The sequence below is a fragment of the Narcine bancroftii genome, chromosome 1, assembly GCF_036971445.1.
Source record: "Narcine bancroftii isolate sNarBan1 chromosome 1, sNarBan1.hap1, whole genome shotgun sequence".
NCBI classification, from domain to species: domain Eukaryota; kingdom Metazoa; phylum Chordata; class Chondrichthyes; order Torpediniformes; family Narcinidae; genus Narcine; species Narcine bancroftii.
Window position 1 is genome coordinate 403,041,184 of NC_091469.1, and position 23,841 is coordinate 403,065,024.

At 40.9% G+C, this 23,841-nt stretch overlaps 1 long non-coding RNA gene across 1 annotated transcript in view; it reads left to right on the top strand.

The window, feature by feature from the left end:
* The first annotated feature begins 9,051 nt into the window (after positions 1-9,051).
* LOC138751492 (uncharacterized) overlaps positions 9,052-23,841 on the top strand; it is a 28,562-nt gene continuing 13,772 nt past the window's right edge. Inside the window, exon 1 of the long non-coding RNA XR_011349983.1 lies at positions 9,052-9,258. This is a non-coding gene — a long non-coding RNA (uncharacterized lncRNA). The remainder of the gene's footprint in view (positions 9,259-23,841) is intronic.

A 23,841-nucleotide genomic window follows, 5' to 3' on the forward strand; every position in this document is an offset into this window, starting at 1 on the left:
TGTTATTTTATGGCAAGGATGTGCAATGTAAGTGGAGGACCTTCAAAGAGTACAGTTTGTATGTTCCTGTCAGGATTAAAGGTAAGGTTAGCAGGCATTGGGAACCTTGATTTTTGAGGGACATTTGGGATCTAGTTTGGAAGAAGAAGTACATAGCAGCTATAGGCATTGTGGACCAAATGAGGTATTTGAGGCATGTAAAAAATGCACGAAAACTTCAAGAAAGAAATTACGAAGGCAAAAAAAGTCATGATGTTGCTTTGATAGACGATATGAAGGAAGATCCTAAGGGTTTCTACAGGTATATTGAGAGCAAAAGGAAATTAAGGGACAAAATTGGTCACCTGAAGATCAGAGTGTTTGGTTTTGTATGAAGTCAAAAGAAATGGCAGTGATTGTAAATGTTTTTTTCCATCAGTATTCACTCAGGAAAAAGGTATAGAGTTGTGGGAAGTAAGGAAAGCAAGCAGTGAAGTTATGGAACCTATACAGATTACAGAGGAGGAAGTGTTTGTTACCTTAAATCAAATAAGGGTGGATAAATCCCAAGGGCCTGATGAGATATTCGCATAGACCTTAATTGCCAGGACTCTGGCAGAAATATTAAAAATGTCTTTAGGCACCAATGTAGTGGCGAAGGATTGGAGGGTAGCTCACCTTGTTCTGTTGTTTTAAAAAAGGCTCGAAAAGTAACCCTAGAAATTATAAGCCAGTGAGCCTGATGTCAGTAGCAAGTAAATTACTGGAAGATGTTCCAAAAGATCAGATGTAAAATTATTTGGATAGTCAGAAACTGATTAGGAAGAGTCAACATGGCTTTGTATGTGGTAGGTTGTGTTTAATCAATGTTATAGAATTTTTCAGAGCTTAATAGGAAAGTTGATGAACTACAGGCTGTGATGTTTTCTACATTGACTTTAGTCAGCCCTTTTACAATTTCCACATGGAAGGTCTGTCATGAAGGTCCATAAGCTAGGTATTCAAGCTGAATAAATTGAACTGGATTCAACAATGGCTGGACGGGAGAAGAAAGAGCAGTGATGGATGATTGCTTCTCAGACTGGAGGCCTGTGACTTGTGATGTGCTTCAGGGATCTGTGCTGTGACTATTGTTGTTTGTTATCTATATCAATGATCTGCATAATAATGTGATAAATTGGATCAGCAAGTTTGCCGATGACACTAAGATCGGAGATGTTGTGGACAGCGAAGAAGCTTTTCAAAGTTTGCAGAGGGATCTGGACCATTTGGAAAAATGGGAGCTGGAATTTAATGCAGAAGTGTGAGGTGTTGAATCTTGGAATGACAAACCAAGAAAGGACGGACACAGTAAATGGTAGGGGACAGAGGAGTATGGTAGAACAGAGGAATCTGATAATATAGAAACACAATTTCCTGAAAGTGGCATCACATGTGGATAGGGTTGTAAAGAGAGCTTTTGGCTTATTTGCTTTCATAAATCAAAGTATTGAGTTGAGAAGTTGGGATGTTATGGTAACATTATACAAGACATTGGTGAGGCTAAATTTGGTGTACTGTGTGCAGTTATGGTCACCTAACTACAAGAAAGAAATCAATAAGGTAGAAAGAGTGCAGAGAAAATTTACTAGGATGTTGCCCAGACTTCAGGAACTGATTTACAGGGAAAAGTCAAACAGGTTCGGATTTCATTTCCTGGAGCATTGAAGAATGATGGGAAATTTGACACTGCCATTTATAATGAAGAGGGGAATAGACAGATTAAATGTAGGTAGGCTAAGAGTGAAAGGGGAACATTTTAGAGGGAAAATGAAAGAGAACATCACACAGAGAGTAGTTGGAGTATGGAACGAGCTGCCAGCTAAAAGTGTGAATGCAGGCTCAATTGTAACATTTAAGAATTTGGATAGGTTCATGGATGGGTGAAGTATGGTTTTAACCTTTAAAAAAAATATGAACAATGGACATGATGCAAGAATCAGTCAAATATTATTCTCAGTCTTGAAAGACAAAACATACAAAAATGTAAAAATGTGTTGTTACATATCAACAGCTAATCATATCTAGTTTTATTCTTATTTAATTTGTAGAGTTTTATTTTAATTTCAACTTGTGTGTAAAAGCATGCAAAAATGGCAATGTGGACTCAATGGACTAATGGGGGCTGTTTTCTTAGACCATGAACCTTGGGAAAAGTTCATGATGAATCTTGGGAAAAGTTCATGATGAACCTTGGGAAAAGTTCATGATGAACCTTGGGAAAAGTTCATGATGAACCTTGGGAAAAGTTCATGATGACACTCAATAGAAAATAACTCTAATAATACTCCTGACTTCAACATCAATTGAACCCTGATTTTGTTAAACATGAGCATTCCTATTTCTTAATGAAGAACAAATGTACAGTCCCATTCATGAAATATTTCCCTAGACTGCTAATTAAGGAGACATAGACAAATAGAATCTTTCTGAGTAAACAATTGTCAAAGAGATTCTTGGTCATGGGCAGCACACCTTGGAAAATCAATGGGCATAGCTGAATTGGGAAAAAGATATTACTTATTCAGCACCAGATTCCTACACATAACATACAAGGTCACATCTAATTTGTGATGTCAACTGACAGAGCTTTCTCTAAATCAAATTGCTAAATACATTACAACAGAAAGATTTCAGTTTTTTTTAACTAACAAATGTTTATTTAATTAAATGATCATTCAATTCCTTGCATTTAAATATTATTTTAAATTCATTCTGAATTTCTTGGCATATCTTTGTGTAGATCTAGGCTTCTTGATACGCGGTATGTTGATGAAAGAGTTAAACAAATTACACGTTCAACACAACAAGAAGTCACGAAAGGAAGATCACATTGAATAGTACAAGATGGAATTGATAGTTTTACATTCAAGCCTTGCATATTCTTGCATGGTGTAAGCATTATAACCAGACTTTGCTGGTTAGCCTCAAACTCTCTCCATTGTCAGATAGAGTTGAAATTTGAAAATAATCAATCCTCAATGTAATGTCCTTTTGGAGAAGCATATTTTAGACCATCATTCCCATTCCTGTTTACTTTCAGAGACAACAGTAAAAATGTATTGTTCAATAGTAATTCCTGACTAGGCCAGAGGTGCAACAGTGATGATCATTTTTTGTGCATTATACCCTAGTATTAGTACACATCTAATGCATGAAAGTACATTATTTCTCTATTTCCTTTCCAAACATCAACATTCAATGCAAAATCTTGATCTACTTTTCCTTTGCTAAATCTAGGCAAAGTGAATTTTAAACCAATGGAACGCATTCCAACAAACAAGTGCCTGCGGCTTTGGGCATGGCATTTAAAGTTTATTTTTAACTTCAGTTGCACCAGGATTTTGCTGAATTAACTTTCAGTAACATATGAAAACTGTAATCCCATTTATCTAATGATGACGGTGTCAACTATCAGCTTTTATTTACTAATTTAAATGCAATTATCCTCATCTGGATTTCTAATTGGGCACCTATCGGTAGTGCCTTTTGTGTAGCATATTGCACAACATCGATTTACAAATAAAATGTTTTATGGATAAATCAGGATTTAATACAATTTTGACAACTTTTGTTAATAGTTACCCTTGTGGCGAAGCACAGGTGTGCAGTGATGAACCGGCCCCACTTGTTATGTGCGGTCAGCGGGGAAGTGGAGGCAAACAGCGGCATACATCCATCGCTTCAGGTCCAGGCCAGAAGTTGGCATGCACTCTCACATGAACATGACGCAAGCGGTGGGACATATGCGCAATCTGACTCGTGGCCTGATAAGCAAGTCCACAAGTTTTAAATAACAGTCTGTTGTGATACCCAAGCTAGCAGCCTGCATCTCCAGTCTGTACAGTCACTCTCACAATGTGCTACAGTCGTGAACCCGACGAGTCTCCATGCCCTGAAGACTCAATGAAATGGACCCTTGAGCAGTAGGTGGCACAGTGTTAAAGCTGCTGACCATCTGTTGGTTTGGCCAAGTGGAGGCCCAGTTCCAGATTAAGCAAATCACTTAGCTTTCTCAACCAGGATATGGCCGCTCCACCAAAAGAGGGAAAATATCTAACCTTAAAAAACCTCCTTATCACCACATACAGCCTTTCCCAAAGTGAGAGGGCTGCTAGATTCCTGCACTTAGATGGCCTGGGGGGACAGGATGCTGTCCGCACTAATGGACAAAATGCTTGTACTGGCAGAAGGCCTGTTTGAGCAAGCTTCTTGGAACAAATGCTAGAGGACATCAGGCTCTTGCTCGCAGATGCCGATTTCAGTGACCCATGTAAAGTCGCAGCAAAGGCCGATGTCTCTACTACACCAAATGTGAGGCCCCAGAGATGGTCAACTAAGTGACCAGGTCGCAGCACGAGTCCACACGGAAGTCAAGCCCACCCCCTCCCAATCAGAGTGCCGCTCCAGCCACCCTAGCCAAACCCCCACAGATCAACGTCTGTGCTTCTACCACCGACGTTGTGGGGCAAAGGCATGAAAATGTCAACAACCCTGCTCACTTCAGGGAAACGAGCTGACCACCCATTATTAATATCTGCAATGGCTGGCCGACAAAACAACCTGCTTCATGTGTGGGACAGCATCTTGGGTCGTAGGTTCCTTAATGATACAGGAGCTAAGATGAGTGTCATTCTACCGACTTCACTGGAAACAGGCATGAGACCACATGGCCCCACCTTGCAAGTAGCCAACAACTTGACCATCCGGACTTTTGGCCAGAGCACAGACCCTTGTGTTTCAGGAAGGTGGACTTTCAGTGGCAGTGGACAAACCTCTGCTTGGTGTGGATATCCTTCGGGTGCATTCGTTACTGGTAGTCCTGCATGGCAGACACCTTGCCCATGTGGAAACCTTTCAGATGGTACCCCCTCAGAGAATCCAACAAGCCAATCACCCACCTAGCTGTGGAGACCTCAGGTGACTGTTACACCTGACTGCTCACCAACTACCCTGCCATTCTGTGCCGGCAGTTCTCCTCCACACAACTTCGGCAAGACGTCCAGCACCACATCTCCACCAATGCCCACACCATTCACTCACGGGCCTTCCAGCTGGTGCCGGACAAACTCAGACTGGTCAAGGAGGAGTTCACTCAAATGGAGGAGATGGGCATCATTCTTAGGTCCAACAGCCTGTGGGCTTCACCTCTCCACATGGTGCTTAAAGCCAACAGCAGTTGGTGACCCTGCGGCAATAACTGCCATTTGAACAAGGTTACAGTTCTGGGCTGCTACCCAGTGCCTCACATTCAGGACTTCACAGCCACCCTTTCATGGAGCCCACTGGTCTCTAAAGTCAACATGATCCGGAGGCATCATCAGATCCCAGTCCACCCAGACGATGTCCAAAAGACTGCCATTATCACTCCATTTGACCTATTCGAGTCCCTGAGGATGCCATTTGGCCTGAAGAATGCCGCGCAGATGTTCCAGAGGTTGATGGATGCAGAAGGAGGTATTATACAGTTCATTTTAATTTACCTAAATGACATCCTGGTGGCAAGCAGCACGCAGGAAGAACATGTGGTACACCTACAACAGCTATTCGCTCGACTGGCACAGTTCGGTCTCACCATCAACTCTGCAAACTGTGAGTTCAGCCACAAGGAGATTGATTTTTTGGGCCACTGCATCACTAAAGATGGTGTGGCACCACTCCCGCACAAGGTAGATGCCATCTGCCAGTTCCCAAGGCAATCCACTCTCAAAGCCCTTCAGGAATTAATGGGTATAGTGAATGTTTACAACAAATTCATCCCCACGGCAGCTGCCATCATACATCCCCTCTTCGACCTGATGACTGCCTCCACCAGAGACCTCGATTGGACTGATGAGACATTGGTCACTTTTGCAGGTACTAAGGAGGCCCTGGCACATTTGACTATGTTAATGCACCTGCAGTTAGATGCACCCACAGCACTCAAGGTCAACACATCCAGCACTGCTGTGGGTGCGGTCCTCAAGGTAGATGATATGTGGAGGCCACTTGCATTCTTCAGCCACCATCTCCGCCCACTAGAATGCAAGTACAGCACCTTAAACAGAGAACTGCTCACCCTCTACCTTGCAGTTCTGCCATTTTCATTATTTCCTGGAAGGCTGGACCTTCATGGTCTACAGTGACCTCAGGCTTCTTACTTTCACCTTCAACAAGGCTTCAGATCCATGATCCGCATACCAATAGCAGCACCTATCATACATTTTGGAGTTCACTACCTCCATTCGCCACTCTTTGGCAAACACAACAGTCACACAAGCCCTCTCCATGCTAGCAGTGTGCACCCTTTCACAGGGCATTGATTTCTGAGAGCTGACCCAGGCCCAACAATCTGACCACGTCACAGAGTGTTTCGGCACGGCCATCACAGGCCTACAACTACCCTTGGACGATGGCATCACCATCATCCTGTGTGACGTTTCAACAGGAAGCCCCTACCAGTGGTCTCAGCTAAGTGGCAGAAAATGGTCTTCGACCTCATACCTGGATTGTCACACCCCTCCATCTGTATAACGGTTCAGATGATTTCTGCCTGGTTCATCTGACACGGCCTTTGCAAACAGGGCAAGAGGTACAGATGCACACACAACAGCCCATCCAGCAATTCAAGCTACCTCATGCCGATTTGAACATGTCAATGTGGTCATCATGGGTCCCCTGCCTGTCTTGAGGGGATACCGCTACCTGATCACCATGGTGGATAGATTCACCTGGTGGCCCAAGGCAACCCCCCCTTCCTGACATAGCCGCCAACACGTGCGCCAGGGGTTTCTTGTCCACCTGGTGAGTGGGGGAGGGGCAATGTTCCCTCTATTTTTTTTAATAGTCAGTGTGCACAAAAATCTTATATTGTGCAATTTTTTTTCCTGTGACAAAAGTACATTCGCACTGAACTTGTCCAAAATCATTATGGCCCAGCCTATTTCTCATGGCTAATAAAAATATATTGGCATGTTTGAATATAATACATGAAACCTGTGAAATTGGGGGCTGCAGAAAATGCCATGGATTAACTCTTATGGAGTCAGGACAGGCTGGCTATCCACAAAAGTTGCAGATAAAGTCATCCAATTGATAGGTTAATTAAAGCTATTAATGAGAGAAGACAGTAACAAAATAAAAACTAAAGAAATGACATGCGGGCAGTTAGATTATGAGAGAAAAAAAAAACGGCCAAAATAAAACCCATGAAATGCTGAGCTTGACTGCCTCTTCCAATTTATGCATTGGTTCAGACCACAAATTTTTGGGGGGTGGACTGCAGGATTTTGGCTTGTCAAATTCCCTGCTTAGTTTGATGATTTATTCCATCTCAACATAGTTTCATAGGGCATTTAGGATGGGTTTGGTCTGGAGATCGTGTAAACTCTTGCTACACTGGGAATCCAACTAAAATCTCCTGATTCTAGTCTATGCTTTGTAAATAATCTTCTCTCCACAATAGGATCAAAAGTGGGAACGTGCTCTGATAATTGCATAGTGCTATATTCTGTTTTCACTTCCTCAGTTAATGGAGCAGTGTATGAGGCAAGACCTGGATAATGGTCGTAAGTGGACTGAAAAATGGCAAATACTGTCATGACATGTAATTATCATACAAGGGACATCTCTAACAAGCGAGATTCAAACTGCCTCGCTTTTACCTTCAGAAATATTACCATCGTCAGTTCCATTAATATTCACGATTGACAAGAAACTTGCATTGGAGGCAATCCAAGGAAGATTCACCAGTTAATTTTTAGGATGACAGGGTGTCCTATCAAGGGAGGGTAGAAAGTCTGGGTCTGCATTCCCAGATGGTGGAAACATAGAAAAACCTAAGGGGCTTTAAAGATTTAACTTATAGGACAGTTACAAACAAGGAGACAGAGCTACAAAATAAGAGGACAGTCAATAAAAATGAAGTGCATATAAATTTCCTCTCTTAGAGGAATTCTTATTAAAAATTATTGAAAAGAAGAGGAACTATGAACAATTTGAGTGTAGAGAAAAGAACAAAAAAATTGGCTGCAACATGGATGGTGTCGCAATTAGCACAATGTTATTACAGTAACTTGGGTTTCAATCTAGAGCTGTCTGTCTGTGCATCCTCCCTGTGGCCATGTCGGTTTTCTCTGGGTGCTTTGGTTTCCTCCCACATTCCAAAAGTGCACGAGGTTAGTAGGCTAATTGGTCACATGGGTGTATTTTGGAGGTGTGGGCTTATGGGTCAGAAGGACCTGTTATCGTGCTAAACCTCTAAATTAAGGAAAACAGGATGATTTGAAAAAACAATTGTGATATGAAATATGATATGAGAGTTTATTCTCATATACACTAGTTCTTTCTTTCTGCAGCAGCCCAGTTCTAAGAAGCACCAAGGCAATGATATAAATTATGTATCAGGAGAGATAAAAAAGAGATAATAAACATAAAAGGTTAATCAAACACAGTAAAAACAGTCACAAGTTCAAGATAGTTACTTGGAACTTCAGTTGCGCTGCATTTTCCAGTCACCAGGACCCTGGATCATACTGTTACATGCAGGATGATCTTCTAAGTGCGATCTTGTGCGAGATGTATGGAAACTAAGGGGCTCTGTTAGAACAAAAGGCCAGCTGCAGTGACAGAATGGCTTTGATAGCTGGTGGGGCCCTATCCCAGACTTACTGACTGCTAAAACTATTGTTCAAATCATTTGACTCTGAATGAATTTGACATTCAAATGCCCCATCAAAAATACATAGTAAAAATTTAAATTATTATAAATAATAGACAAAATAGACTTCAGTTTGCAGACTAAAATACACAAATATAAACAGAAAACAGTAAAACTTAAGTTAAATATTTAACATTTACTTTACTTTGTATTTTCCTTGAAGGCAATTTCTCTTGTTGAGTTCAATGAGCCCATTGTTGTTCTGCTGTGCAAGTTGCATAACTAAGCCGGTAGGTAAATGTGACATTTTTAAAAGTTGTGCAAGCAGTGTGGATTTATTTGCTCACTATTGCATCATACATGAAACTAGCAGTCCTCAAAAGGAACACGAACTGTTGCTTGAGGTTTTGATCCTGAAATGAATTGTCAAAACCTGAGGGCCTGCGATGGAGAAGGGTTGGGGGGTACAATGCCATTGAAGGTGGCCATCTTGGAAAGGCATCCTAGAGGCCTCAGTAACCATCCTTAATCAGATGAAAGGTCAAGGGCACACAATGATGGTGATTCTGGCTTTAATGGTAAGGTCACTAACAGCAGCTCAGGTAAGAATAAGCCCTTTACCTCCTGTTTAAGCAGGGATTTACTTGGTTAGCTAATGTTATTGGAATTCTTATTAAAAAGAACTGAAAAGAAGAGGAACTATGAACAATTTTAGTGTAGAGAAAAGAACAAAAAAAATTGGCTACAACATAGATGGTGTCGCGATTAGCACAATGTTATTACCGTAACTTGGGTTTCAATCTAGAGCTGTCTGTCTGTGCATTCTCCCTGTGGCCATGTCGGTTTGTTATTCCCTTCAGCATGGTCTAAATTGGGATCTTCTGTCAGGTCATCTGCTATGTGAATTTAGGAGGAGGCAGGAGAGACCACACATGTGGAATCTGGATCATAAAACAAGCTGCTGGAGAGAATCATTGGGTTGAGCTGCGCCTGCATGTGGCCAAGTTGTCAATGTTTTGGGTCGAGACACCGTATGAGGATTGAGAGTGGAAAGAGGACATTGAGAGAGGTGAAACAGGGACCAAGAAGTGAGAAATAGACTGAGGAAGAATGAATGATGATGGGAAGATGGAGCTAAGAGAGGGAGAAGCTAGGTGGAGTTGGAAGACAGACAGCTGCCTGAAGGTGGAAGTAAACAGGAAATAAAAAGGAGCAGGTGAAGCCAGGTTAAAGGAGAAGAGGTTTCTGATGAAGGCAGAGTTTGGAGGGTGATAAGATCATAATTAGTGTTCACTAATGAGTAAAGGCGATGATAATAGGAACCATTTAATCGAGAAATGGATGGCCAATGGGCCCAGATGGAAGAGAGCATCTGATGGGTGAAGTGTGCTTAGATGGAACTTTGAGGGTGAGGGTTGAAAATGGGGGCTGGAAGGAAAAAATAGGATAACCAGATAAAGAATCCGAAAGAGAGAGTTAAGAGTTACTTGAAATTAGAAAATTCAATGTTCATACCATTGAATTGATACACAAACAGAGAAGTAAATCACAAAATTCTGTAGACACTTCTTTCTTTGGCTTGGCTTCGCGGACGAAGATTTATGGAGGGGGGTAAATGTCCACGTCAGTTGCAGGCTCGTTTGTGGCTGACAAGTCCGATGCGGGACAGGCAGACACGGTTGCAGCGGTTGCAGGGGAAAATTGGTTGGTTGGAGTTGGGTGTTGGATTTTTCCTCCTTTGCCTTTTGTCAGTGAGGTGGGCTCTGCGGTCTTCTTCAAAGGAGGTTGCTGCCCGCCGAACTGTGAGGCACCAAGATGCACGGTTTGAGGCGATATCAGCCCACTGGCGGTGGTCAATGTGGCAGGCACCAAGAGATTTCTTTAGGCAGTCCTTGTACCTTTTCTTTGGTGCACCTCTGTGCCAGTGGAGAGCTCGCCATATAATACGATCTTGGGAAGGCGATGGTACTCCATTCTGGAGTCGTGACCCACCCAGCGCAGCTGGATCTTCAGCAGCGTGGACTCGATGCTGTCGACCTCTGCCATCTCGAGTACTTCAACGTTAGGGATGAAAGCGCTCCAATGAATGTTGAGGATGGAGCAGAGACAACGCTGGTGGAAGCGTTCTAGGAGCCGTAGGTGATGCCGGTAGAGGACCCATGATTCGGAGCCGAACAGGAGTGTGGGTATGACAACGGCTCTGTATACGCTTATCTTTGTGAGGTTTTTCAGTTGGTTGTTTTTCCAGACTCTTTTGTGTAGTCTTCCAAAGGCGCTATTTGCCTTGGCGAGTCTGTTGTCTATCTCATTGTCGATCCTTGCATCTGATGAAATGGTGCAGCCGAGATAGGTAAACTGGTTGACCGTTTTGAGTTTTGTGTGCCCGATGGAGATGTGGGGGGGCTGGTAGTCATGGTGGGGAGCTGGCTGATGGAGGACCTCAGTTTTCTTCAGGCTGACTTCCAGGCCAAACATTTTGGCAATCTCCGCAAAACAGGACATCAAGCGCTGAATAGCTGGCTCTGAATGGGCAACTAAAGCGGCATCGTCTGCAAAAAGTAGTTCACGGACAAATTTCTCTTGTGTCTTGGTGTGAGCTTGCAGGTGACTCAGATTGAAGAGACTGCCATCCGTGCGGTACCGGATGTAAACAGCGTCTTCGTTGTTGAGGTCTTTCATGGCTTGGTTCAGAATCATGCTGAAGAAGATTGAAAAGAGGGTTGGTGCGAGAACACAGCCTTGCTTCACGCCATTGTTAATGGAGAAGGGTTCAGAGAGCTCATTGCTGTATCTGACGCGACCTTGTTGAAGTAAAAACAACATGCTGGGAAAGCTCAACAGGTCAAACAGGGTCCTTTATTTAGTAAAGATACATCAATGACGTTTTGGGCCCGAGAATATGCTGGCAGGCATCTGAACGAAAGAGTGGGGGGGCGGAGGTGGCCGATGCGGGAGATGATAGGTGGAGAAAGAAGGGAGGGGACAACAGCAATGAGGGGGAGGAGACATTGCATCTGGTGCTCCCTTTGTGGCATTCTCTATAAACGGAGAGACCAGTCACAGACTGGGAGATCGCTTCACTTAGCACCTCTGCTCCGTTCACAACAATACCGACTTTCCAGTGGCCAAACATTTCATTTCCAAGTCATACTCCCATGCTCACATGTGTGCCATGGCCTTGTTACTATCCCACCATGACCACCTGAAAATTGGAAGAACACCTTATTTTCCATCTGGGCACCCTCCAGCCAGATGGTATGAACATTGACTTCACTACTTTCCTTTAAACCTGCTCACGATTTCTTCCCCCTCCCTCTTTCCTCTGTCCAAGTCTTCCACCTACCCATCGCTCCTCCCCCTCATTGCTGCTGTCTCCTTCCTCCTTTCTCCACCTATCATCTCCTGCCTTTGCCACCCTCCTTTCCCGCCCCCTGTCCTACTCTTTTGTTCAGACTCCTGCCAGCATTTTCTCATACTTTGATGAAGGGCTCAAGCCCGAAACATGGGTTCTGTGTCTTTACCTTTGCTACATAAAGGACACTGTTTGACCTGCTAAGCTTCTCCAGCATTTTGTGTTTTTATCCAGATAGAAAAGGAGTGTTGTTGAGCTTAGACTGGGCCTTGCTTTGGCAGTGGGGAAGGCCAAGAACAAGGAGACCAGCCTGAGAATGGGAAGAGGTGATGAAATAGCATGCAACTGAGTGCTTGAGATGGCCAACTAATACAGGTTATTCATTTAGAATTTTTATTAAGTCTAAAACTTATTCCAATATAGACCTTGTTGCAAGAAAGTGAAACATAGTTGATTCTGGCAGGGTATTATGTATTTTTTACCAGATTAGTGATGGAGAGGAAAAATGCTCAAGATTAACAATGAGGATGTCTGTTTCATTTCCCATGAATCTCAGTACAGAACATGACTTCAAAACAATCAGTGAGATTTTTAACTTCAGCATCAATTACCACTTAAACACAACCTTCAATAAAATTTTCTTGTTTACAGTTAGCTTCAAGCCCATTGGCAAAGCATGACCATTGGGGTCATACACAAGTCCTAGTTTGCAACATGGGATAATGCAATTATTGGTAATGATTTCTGCAGTAAATTATAGCTGCAAAGATTCAGAATAAGCTCTTAAAAAATTTGTATAGGTGCCAACAATGAGATATAAAAATGTAATCCAAGTTTAATCTAGTGAATAAAATCTGATTGTTGCAAAGAACATCCAGCACGCAGGCTTGTGAAACTATAGCTAGACTATAACCATATTATTGGAAGAAGAGAGCAGCAGAAACATGTTAATTTGAGTATGCAAGAGACTGTAGAGGTTGGAATCTGGAGAAATAAAATCTGTAGAAGGAACTAAGAAGTCAAACAGTATCATTTGTGGGGGGGGTGGGGGTGGCGGGATTGGAGGAAGAGGAAGTGCCAATGTATTGAGTCAAAACTGCCAGCAATTCTGAAAGCATTGAATTTAACCATTGAAAAAATAATGTGATAATGAACCATCTATTTCTGAACTCTGTTTCCTGTCTATTAAAAGAGCAAAGCTTCTGGCCCCCATCTTGACCACATTTTATAGGTGAGCAATTAAGAATGACTTTTGTGGCTACATCATTTTGTCATATAGTAGCTGCAAAGCATTGGACTGGAAGTCAATACAGAGGATCATCAAAACAGCCTAGAAGATCACTGGGGTGTCCATTTTCTCTATTGACAACATGTACCAGAACCATTTCTTAAATAGGGCTTCAAGGATTATGGAGGACTCTTAATTCAGCATTCAGTATCTTAGATCCACTACCATCAAGAAGTGTATGTGTGCGTGTATACAAATTATATCTTTATGTATATATGTGATTATTATACACCTTGTATTGTGTGCGTGGGTGTGTGTGACATGGAGAAAAATTGTTTTGTCTGGTGTTGATAATGAACTGGACAATTTTTTTCAAAAGGTTTGCTTTTTGAAAGAAAGTAGGAAATTATGATAGACAACTTCAAACTTAACCCAAGGATAATTTACAATTTGCTGTATCATGTAGGAAGTTGGAGAAACATTTTAAATGTTTTTATTGAATTTAGCATGTTTAATTGCATAATGATGCTGACATTTTGCATTAGCTCAACTGACATAAAAATGTTTTGCCACTGATTTTCATTTGTGCTCAGCTTCTGATGCCTCTCGTATCAGTGTCTAACAAGATGCACCAAAGGAGGACAAAGGGATTAATCAAGAGAGCAAAAATAAATTATGAAAGTAAGCTTGCGGCAAATATAAAAACCGACTGCAAAAGCTTTTATAAATATGTCAAGGGGAAAAGATTGGTGAAATCCAGAGTAGGTCCCTTGCAGTCGGAATCAGGGGAATATATAATGGGGAATAAGGAAATGGCAGACCAATTAAATTCTTACTTTAGTTCTGTTTTTACAAGAGAGGATACAAATAACCTCCCAAGGATGTTGGGAAACATAGAGACTAATGCAAGGGAGGAACTGAAAGAAATCAGTATCTCTAAGGACATGGTCTTGGGGAAATTGATGGGATTGAAGGCAGATAAATCCCAAGGCCCTGATAATCTACATCCTAGGGTACTTAAGGAAGTGGCCATTCAGATAGCAGATGCTTTAAGAATTATTTTACAGAACTCGATAGACTCAGGATCAGTACCCATGGATTGGAGGGTAGCTAATGTTACCCCACTATTTAAAAAGGGGGGTAGAGAAAAAGCGGGGAATTATAGGCCGGTGAGCCTTACATCAGTAGTGGGCAAAATGATGGAATCCAATATTAAGGATGTAATAGCGGAGCATATGACTAGCAGAGAAGGGATCGGACGGAGTCAACATGGATTTACAAAAGGTAAATCGTGCTTGACAAATCTATTGGAATTCTTTGAGATGGTGACAGGTAAAATAGATGCGGGAGAGCCAGTGGATGTGGTGTACCTGGACTTCCAAAAGGCCTTCGATAAGGTCCCGCATAAACGACTGGCTTACAAAATCAAGGCTCATGGGATTGGGGGCAAAGTATTGATGTGGATTGAGAGCAAAGTATTGATGTGGATTGAGAACTGACTGGCAGGTAGAAGACAGAGAGTTGGGATAAATGGCTTGTTTTCTGAGTGGCAGGCGGTGACCAGTGGGGTGCCACAGGATCTGTACTGGGACCCCAGCTGTTCACAATTTACATTCATGATCTGGATGAGGGGATTGGATGTAATATCTCCAAATTTGCAGATGACACTAAGCTAGGACGGGTTGTGTGCACGGAAGAGGGGGTCAGGAAGCTCCAGTGTGATTTGGATAAGTTGAGGGACTGGGCAGATACATGGCAAATGCACTACAATGTGGATAAATGTGAGGTTATCCACTTTGGTAATACAAACCGGAGGGCAGATTACTATTTGAATGGCAATAGATTAAGAGATGGGGAAGTGCAGAGAGACCTAGGGATACTTGTACACCAGTTTCTGAAGGCGAGCATCCAGGTACAGCAGGCAGTTAAAAAGGCAAATGGTATGTTGGCCTTCATATCAAGAGGGTTTGAGTATAGGAACAAGGATACCTTACTGCAGCTGTACAGGTGAGACCCCACCTGGAGTATTGTGTGCAATTTTGGTCACCTTATCTAAGGATGTTCTTGCAATGTAGGGAGTGCAGAGGCGATTCACCAGGCTGATACCTGGAATGGCAGGAATGACTTATGAGGAAAGATTGCGCAAATTGGGATTGTACTCCCTGGAGTTTAGAAGATTGAGAGGGGATCTCACAGAGACATATAAAAGTCTGGCAGGACTGGACAGATTGGATGCAGATGGGATGTTCCCAATGATGGGAAAATCCAGAACCCGGGGCCATGGTTTGAGGATAATAGGCAAACCATTTAGGACCGAGATGAGGAGGAATTTCTTTACCCAGAGGGTGGTGAATCTGTGGAATTCATTGCCACAGAGGGCAGTAGAGGCAGGTTCATTAAATATATTTAAGAGGGAATTAGATCTATTTCTTCAGTATAAGGGTATTAAAGGTTACGGAGAGAAGGCGGGGACGGGGTACTGAACTTTAAGATCAGCCATGATCTCGTTAAATGGCGGAGCAGGCTCAAAAGGTCAAATGACCTACTCCTGCTCCTATCTTCTATGTTTCTATGTTTCAATAGTCGGCCAGCATTGATGGATTCCAGATGGCCTGATATTGTTTTTCCAAGGCCATTATGTCCTGTGCATAAAAGTGTATTAAAAAGTTGCCATTTTTGTGGATCATGCACCCAACCAAAAGCTGTTAACAACCCATCAATGGCAGTGCAGAAACCAAGGTTATTAACCAGTGTAAAGAAGTTTGTCAAATGTTCTCAACATCTCCAAAAGTCAGAATTTTTTTGTACCTGGTGACAGCAAACCCTATCCTTGCAATCTTCAACCAAGTAGTTCTCCTTTTGTTTTTGATAAACCCAACTCCCTGACCAGGTCATTTAATTCTGGCTGTGTAATCAGATGAGAATAACCAGGCATAAACAGTTTAACATCTGGATCAGTGTCATTTCCAAATCAGGTTTGTGCATTGTGGCAACTTCATCTGCCTCATCTAGGTTCCATATCCCTGATGGCTTCAGAACTTGCAAACTGTTATCAAGCAGCATGACTGAAGGCAGATTGGGGTATGCAATACATTTCTTTTTTTTTAAGCAGAGAACCCAGATACATCTGTCCTGTTCTTGCCTTATCATTAGGACTGCAAATAGCATCGACTTCTGAGTACCTCGGAGTCAAGCTGTCAGGTTGGCTGTGAGGAGTCCAAGGTTTGTCTTGGTCACCAATTTTACAACCAACATGGAGCTCATGGGCTTGCTTATTAAATGCAGTCATACTGCATCATTGAGCCTTAAGAATATACTCAGCACAAATGTAACAATGTATTGCAGCTGTTACAACATTGATGAGACATTTTTGCTGTATTGAATCTTCCTGAAGACAATAAGTATTATCGTTTACTACAATCACTATGCTATTGTCTGAAGAACATATGCATCAACAGGATTTCAATGAATATCAAGGTAATGCACAGCATCCGTATACGTGAGCTGCATTTGTCACCTGCCTGCATCTACCCTGACTAAGCATGCCCAGGCCTAAGGCAATATTTGCATAGCACCTGCAATCAGTGCATGACCAGGCCTGCTTGAACTGACCCAAACAGCTTGTATTGTGGGCAATATACCAGTAGACTGAAAATATGACAGGAAACCACACAAATAGGTTATATATAAACAATGGTATGTGATAGGAATATTTTAAGGCACATTTTGAGATCAGTTGCCCAAAATCCATAAAATACACTCAAAAGTGTTCAGGAAGCAAAATCTTCATTGTCCAGTGCACCAGTACAGAACCCACAATATCATGTGCTCTAATTTTGTGTTGTGTATGACTTTTTAAAATCTAAATACACTACAGCATCCAGTTTGCTCATTTCAATTAGTTACACTTCTCAAAACTCCATTTATTGGCCAACATGGTTTCCCTTCAATTAATCTGCTTCAAAAGGGCACCAATCATCCCAGTGCCCAAGAAGAGTTGAGTGAGCTGCCTCAATGACCATCACCCAACAACACTCATATCTAGGATTAGGAAATACACTGAGAGGTTGGTCATGGCAAGAATTATCTCATACCTTAAAAAAAAGTCCTGGACCCACTGCAATTTAGTTATTTCCACAATTATTCCACAACAGATGCAAACTCATTGGCTCTCTACTTAGCTCTAGATCACCTGGGCACCAGCAATACCTACAATAGGCTGCTTTTCATCATCTACACAATCAAAGCTTCAAAGCATGGGCCTCTGCACTTCTCTCTGCAACTGTACCTTTGATTTCCTCATTGGAAGACCATAGTCCATGCGAATTAATAACAATGTCTCCTTCTCAATGAAATCAGTTACACCTCAAGGGTGCTTGCTTAGTGCACTGCTCTACTCTCTCTACATCCAAGAATGTGTGGCTTGGCACGATTCAAATGCCATTTACAAATTAGCCAATTACACGACAGTTATTCGCAGAATCAGACATGGCAATGAGGAAGCACGCAGGAGTGAGATAGCACAGCTAGTTGAGTGGTGTCACAACAACTTTGCAGGGTAGATCAGTAAGACAAAAAATACTGGTTTATAGATTTCAGGAAGGGGAAACCAGATTAGTCCTCATCAAGAGATTAGCAGTGAAGAGAGGAAATCTTTAAATTCCTGGGTATCAACATCTCTGAAGACCTGTGCTGGGGCCATCATGTCAATGCAGTCATGAAGTAGGCACACCAGTGAGCATCCCATGGAAAGCATTCTGACTGATTGCATCATTGTCTGGTATGGAGGTGCCAATGCACAGGATAAGAAAAGGCTGCAGAGAGTTTTAGCCTTGGCCAGCACTATCACAAGCATTAATCTTCACTCCATTATGCACATCTTTTAAGAGGCGGTGTGTTAGGAAACCGCCTCTATCAGCAAGGACCCTCACTACCTAGGTTATGCTCTTTTTTCACTGCCACCATCAGGAAGGTGGAACAGGAGACTGAAGATGCACACCAAATGTTACAAAATCAGCTTCTTGCCATTAGATTTCTGAACAATGAAATTTGGACACTACCTCATATTTTCACTTCGTACACTAATACAAGATTTTTTAAATTGTAATGGGTTTTCATGAGGCATAGAAAAAGAGAAAACTCATGGAATTGTTTTCCAGAATGTATTTGCTCCCTGCAGAAGACAATATAACACAACAATTATCTTCTGGTTTTTCATCCTTTCTGCACATTTGCTCCTTTATTATTTTAACAAGCAGTGTTTTCATCCTTTTCCTCAAACTACACACAGATAGTTTACTTTACATTTCAATATATACTCAACTTAGCGCTCATGATATTAGCCGAGAGCTGTTAAAAATTTGCCAGGAAAACATTTCACATTTTAAAATCTTCTTAAACTTAAAAACTATATATACAAAAGTGAGAACAGTGACACCGATGGACAAGTTAAAAACTGCATAGAGATGACTCACTGGCCAGAATTTACATTTAATAAGGACATTTTGTACTGGTAGAAGACAACATAACACAGCAATTGTCTTCTGTTTTTTCATCCTTTCTGCACCTTTGCTCCCAAGCATGCAAAAAAAAGAATTTACACCATGAAATCTCAGCAATGCTATGTGGGTCAAATGACCAAGACATGGTAATGGCTCCTAAACACAAGTTAGATAAAAACATCCATAAAACTTACATTAATGGTCAAAACAATACAAAACTAACTGTAAAACAATAATATATTAGCAATGAACAATATACATTAAGACTGATAACATAAATAATTCATTTTCCAAAGAAAACATTAAAATAGGCCAGCAGTAATCTTCCCTCACACTTACCTTTAGCAATGTAGCAAGCAGTGAGGAACAAGAGGTGTGCACCACAAAACGTGTTCTCACTGGAAACATTATTAAAATAACAAAAAATACAAATAACTCTGAGATAAAATTCACAAATACAGAATTGAGAATAAAAATTAAAACACATTTTTAACTCTATTACATTTACGTAATTGTAATTTATATCAATTTTGCACTAGTAACGTACAATCTTCTGCCGCAAAACAAATTTTGTGATACATTCATGACAATAAACCTGATACTGAATCTGACTCTCTCCTCTCCTATTAATATTTTCTAAATGCCCTACTATGACTTTCTTACTAAGAAATTCCAATATTTTACTACAACAGACACAAGACAAAATGATCGATAGTTTCATTTTCTCTCTCCTTCATTTCTTAATCAGTTGAGTTATTTTTCTCCCTTTAAATCTTGGAAAACTGATTTAGAATCTACATTCCCATCTTTTGACCTGCACTTGCGCAAAGCAGACTTGAACTAAGTAGAACTGTTATGCTGGTCTCCCCTCACTATTTTGCCCAGACCATTGTGTTATCCGCTCAGTATAAATCCTGCCTTTGGCTTGGAGCCTGACTTCCTGAAGTACTTACTGGTACATGGCCTCTTATATTTATTGCTCACCAAGCAGTGCTATCTGCCACTGCTATCTATAAAAGATGTTATCACTTTAATAGAATCACTCAAGAAACCATTTTTTGAAGTCTCTAATAGTTTATTTTGATATGAATCAATAAATTCTTCCATTTGATTAAAAATGGAGTCAAGAGAACATTTAAATTGGAATTTAAACATGTTTTGAAGTGGTTTTGGCTGAAATATATAGGTTCTGTCTTCCGTCTCTGTTTTTGGCTACAGTTAAGGGAATCATGTGGTTTGTGTTTGAAAACCAAATTGACGGTCGTTTCCATAGCAGCATTTGTCATGTACTCCACCTCTGTTACTTCCCTATGGAAACATTTTACTTCAGCCAAATAAATTTTAATTCTGCAGGTACATTCATCTGGGTTTTAATCCATGCATCTTTTAGAAATAGTTCTAAGTAAAATAAATTTGCAGGGAAAAAAAATAGAAGAAATAGGGGAACAAATAGGAAAGTCTACATTGGAGTACAAGACAGGACAAATTCTGTGACACCAAGACCATAGGGGTAAAGCAGCAAACACTGACACTCACATGGGTGTAAATGTTATACCAAAGGGTCTTACTGGCATTTGAAGTTATGATAGAGAGTGAGAGGAAAGAGATATTATATTTCATAAATGGGGAAACAAAGCAAGATAGCAGAAGTCCAGGGGAAGTGTCAGTGTTGAAATTTGGTTTCTTTTAGACTTTTGATACCTTGCAATCATATTCCTTTCAACAATGAACCTCTCCTGCCTCTCACAGACCCTATTTGTTCTCATCTACTATCCCCTTTCTCTGCACCTTATAACATGTGTCATCTGCAACTATTCTTACTTCTCGAGAAAGGTCATTTGCCTGTAAAAAAATAATTCTGCTTCTCTCTCCACAGATGATGCCTGTCCAGTCTAATATTCACAACATTTTCTGTTTTTATTTCAGATTTCCAGCTCCAACAATATTGAGTTTCATTTCTATAGGAAAAATACCATTGAACTGGAAAGAGTGCCAAAAAAATTCAAATGCATAATACCAGGACTGGTGGGCTTAAGTTAAAAGGAGAAGTTGTGTTTTTGTGTATCAAGAAGGGCATAGATAAGATAAATGCTTAAAAACTTTTTTTCCAGGATTGAGGAAATCTAAAACTAGAGGGCATAGATTTAAGGTGAGAGTGGAAAGATTTAAGAGGGACCTTATGGCCATCTTCCTCAAAGTGTGCTTGGTACATGATTGAGCTGCCAGAGGAAGTACTAGAGGCGGGTATAATTACAATGTTTAAAAGTCACCTAAGCAGGCACATGGATAGGAACAGTTAGTGGGATCGATGTGGCTGAACAAAGGCGAATGGAATTAACTGAGATAGGTCAGCCTGCTGAAGTTAGGCTGAATGGCCTTCTTCCTCCCCGTAAAACTCTATATCTCATCTGGCAGCTGTTGTATATCTGCCCCCAGAAGAATGCAGGGTTTAGAGGCCAAAGCAGAAAATGCACATTTTAAAAAGGGTGTTCTCACCACTCTTTGTGGGGCTGTTCTCGTCAAAGCTCATACCTTGATGAAGGGCTCAAGCCTGAAATGTTAGTTATGTATCTTTATCTTAGCTATATAAAGTACACGGTTTGACCTGCTGAGTCAAGTCACCCCTTTTTTTTTAAATTGTTCATACCATGCATTGCACAGTAAAGACAAGATAGAGTTTCTCCAGGGCCATGGACCAGATTTACATAAATTAAAATATTAACACATATACAGGTCCACATTACACTATCCATATATGTTCTAGAGATTCAGAGCCTGATGGCTTGGGGGAAAAAACTTACTCATTTTGGACATAAAGGCCTGAGTGTTGAGGTACCTCCTTCGAGATGGCAGAAGGAAGAAAAGTTTATGAGGGTTGTGTGAAGTCCTCCACAATGTTTATTTCTCCAGTTTCTCCAATGTTTTTACTTCAATCACAGTGTCTGGAGACTTTCATGTTTTACTCAAAACTCAGACACTTCTCCCAACTCCCTTCCCAATATGAGGAAGTGGAGATGGGAAGAGGAGGGTTTAACTGTTCATCTTGCAACTTGTTTACTTAGTTTGAGCAAAAAAATAATTCTAGTTTTATTTTAATAATACCTACCTAACAAAGACATTGGTAGTTTCATTAAATCAGAGCAGCATGAATAAAAGTATAATAAAAATACTGGCACAACTGTGTATTTTTGTTATGATTTGTTACCTATGAAACAGCCAGCATTTCACTTTTAATAAGATAGATCTACAGAGAACACTGCCGTAGCAGAGCAGCAGCATTCATCAAAGACCCACAGCACATGCTCTGTTCTCGTTGCTACCATCAGGAAAGGAATTTACCTGCCACAAGACTCACACCACCAGGTTCAGTAACAGCTGCTACCCTGCCACCGTTAGACTTCTCAATGACAAATTCAGTCAGGGACACATTTAAGGACTCTTACTTTTGTACTTTATATTTTTTCCTCTTTGTATTGCACAGTTGTTTACATTTCTTCATCTATTTACATGTGCACATTATGTACAGTTTTTCTGCACCAACAATAAATGGTTATACTGCCTTGCCCGCAGGAAAAAAGAATCTCATGGTTTTTTTGCGATGGCATGTATGTGCTCTGACAAGAAATCTGAAATCTAAATCTAAATAAAAACCACAATAAACCTTGCATTCAAAGCATATCACAACTTAAGACATGGAATTATACAGTATGGAACAGACCCTTTGGCCCAACTCATTTTGGGCTAGTCCCATTTGCCTGCATTTTTTCCATATCCTTCTGAACCCTTCTTATCCAAATGTCATTTGAATCTCAAAGTTGTGCCCACTTCTGCAGTTTCCTCTGGTAGCTCATTCCAGATACAGACCACCCTCTGGGTGTAAAGTTGTTCCTCGTAGATCTCTTCCCTTTCATCTTAAACATATGCCCACTGGTCTGGAATCATATTTTCTGGGGGGAAAGACGAAGCATTCACTTTATCCATGCTCCTCAGGATTTTTACAAACCTCAAAGATCATACTCAGTCTCCTGTGCTCAAAGTAATAAAGACCCAATCTATCCCTATAATTCAAGGCCTTAATTCTGGCAAGGTCCTGGTGAACTTGTGTAGTTATTCCCAGTTCTGGATTGGAATGTAGCCAAGAATATTAAGAAAATGAAGCTTTGCTGTACTATGTTTTTTTTTAATATAAGGGGGTATTGCACCTGTACAAATAATTTCCAGTGTTTTGACATTCTGTTACTTCAAGGCTTGTTTAATAAAGTATTTTTTGTGGACTAGTTGCTTTCAAGCTGCATCCAGCATTTTATTATACCTTCCATTTCTAGGACATCTGAAACATTAATTCATTTGAGCTTTACAACATTTGCTAAGGTCATCAGACATTTTTCTCAATGCAGCCGAATTCAGATTGGAATCTCACTCTAATTTCAAACTGAAAGAGGCTGAACTGCTCAAACTTCAAACATTTTCAGCTTCCGTTAACTGGGGAGAAAAACCAGGCTTAGTCGGAAAGGTTAAGTTAACAAGTAGAATTGCAGCAAAGGTTTTCTTAATTTCACCAGGATTACAAATTTTAGCTGTATTAAATCTTAGAGGTGTTATTTTAATTTTGAACAAACAATAAAAGTTGTAACAAGGTAAAACACAAGATGCCAAATTCTCTTTATCTATGCATATATATTATAATCAATAATATTGATGTTCCGTGCTATGCACAAATGGAAGTGTTTTACTTAAAATGGCAACAGTACAGGAACGAAGTAATTAGTTTTATTTCATCCAATACAATAATATACAAATGAAATGTTTAGAAATCAAGATAGAAAATTGCCACTGTGACATTTTCCATCAGGTGAATAAAGAGAATTCCCATCAAGTAACAAATTTCCACTCATATATGTTGTTTTTCAAATGTCTATTTTCTTATTTGTTACATTTTTACATGTTATTCTTTTTATTACTCTTCTTCTTTGGCTTGGCTTCGCGGACGAAGATTTATGGAGGGGGTAAAAAAGTCCACGTCAGCTGCAGGCTCGTTTGTGGCTGACAAGTCCGATGCGGGACAGGCAGACACGATTGCAGCGGTTGCAAGGGAAAATTGGTT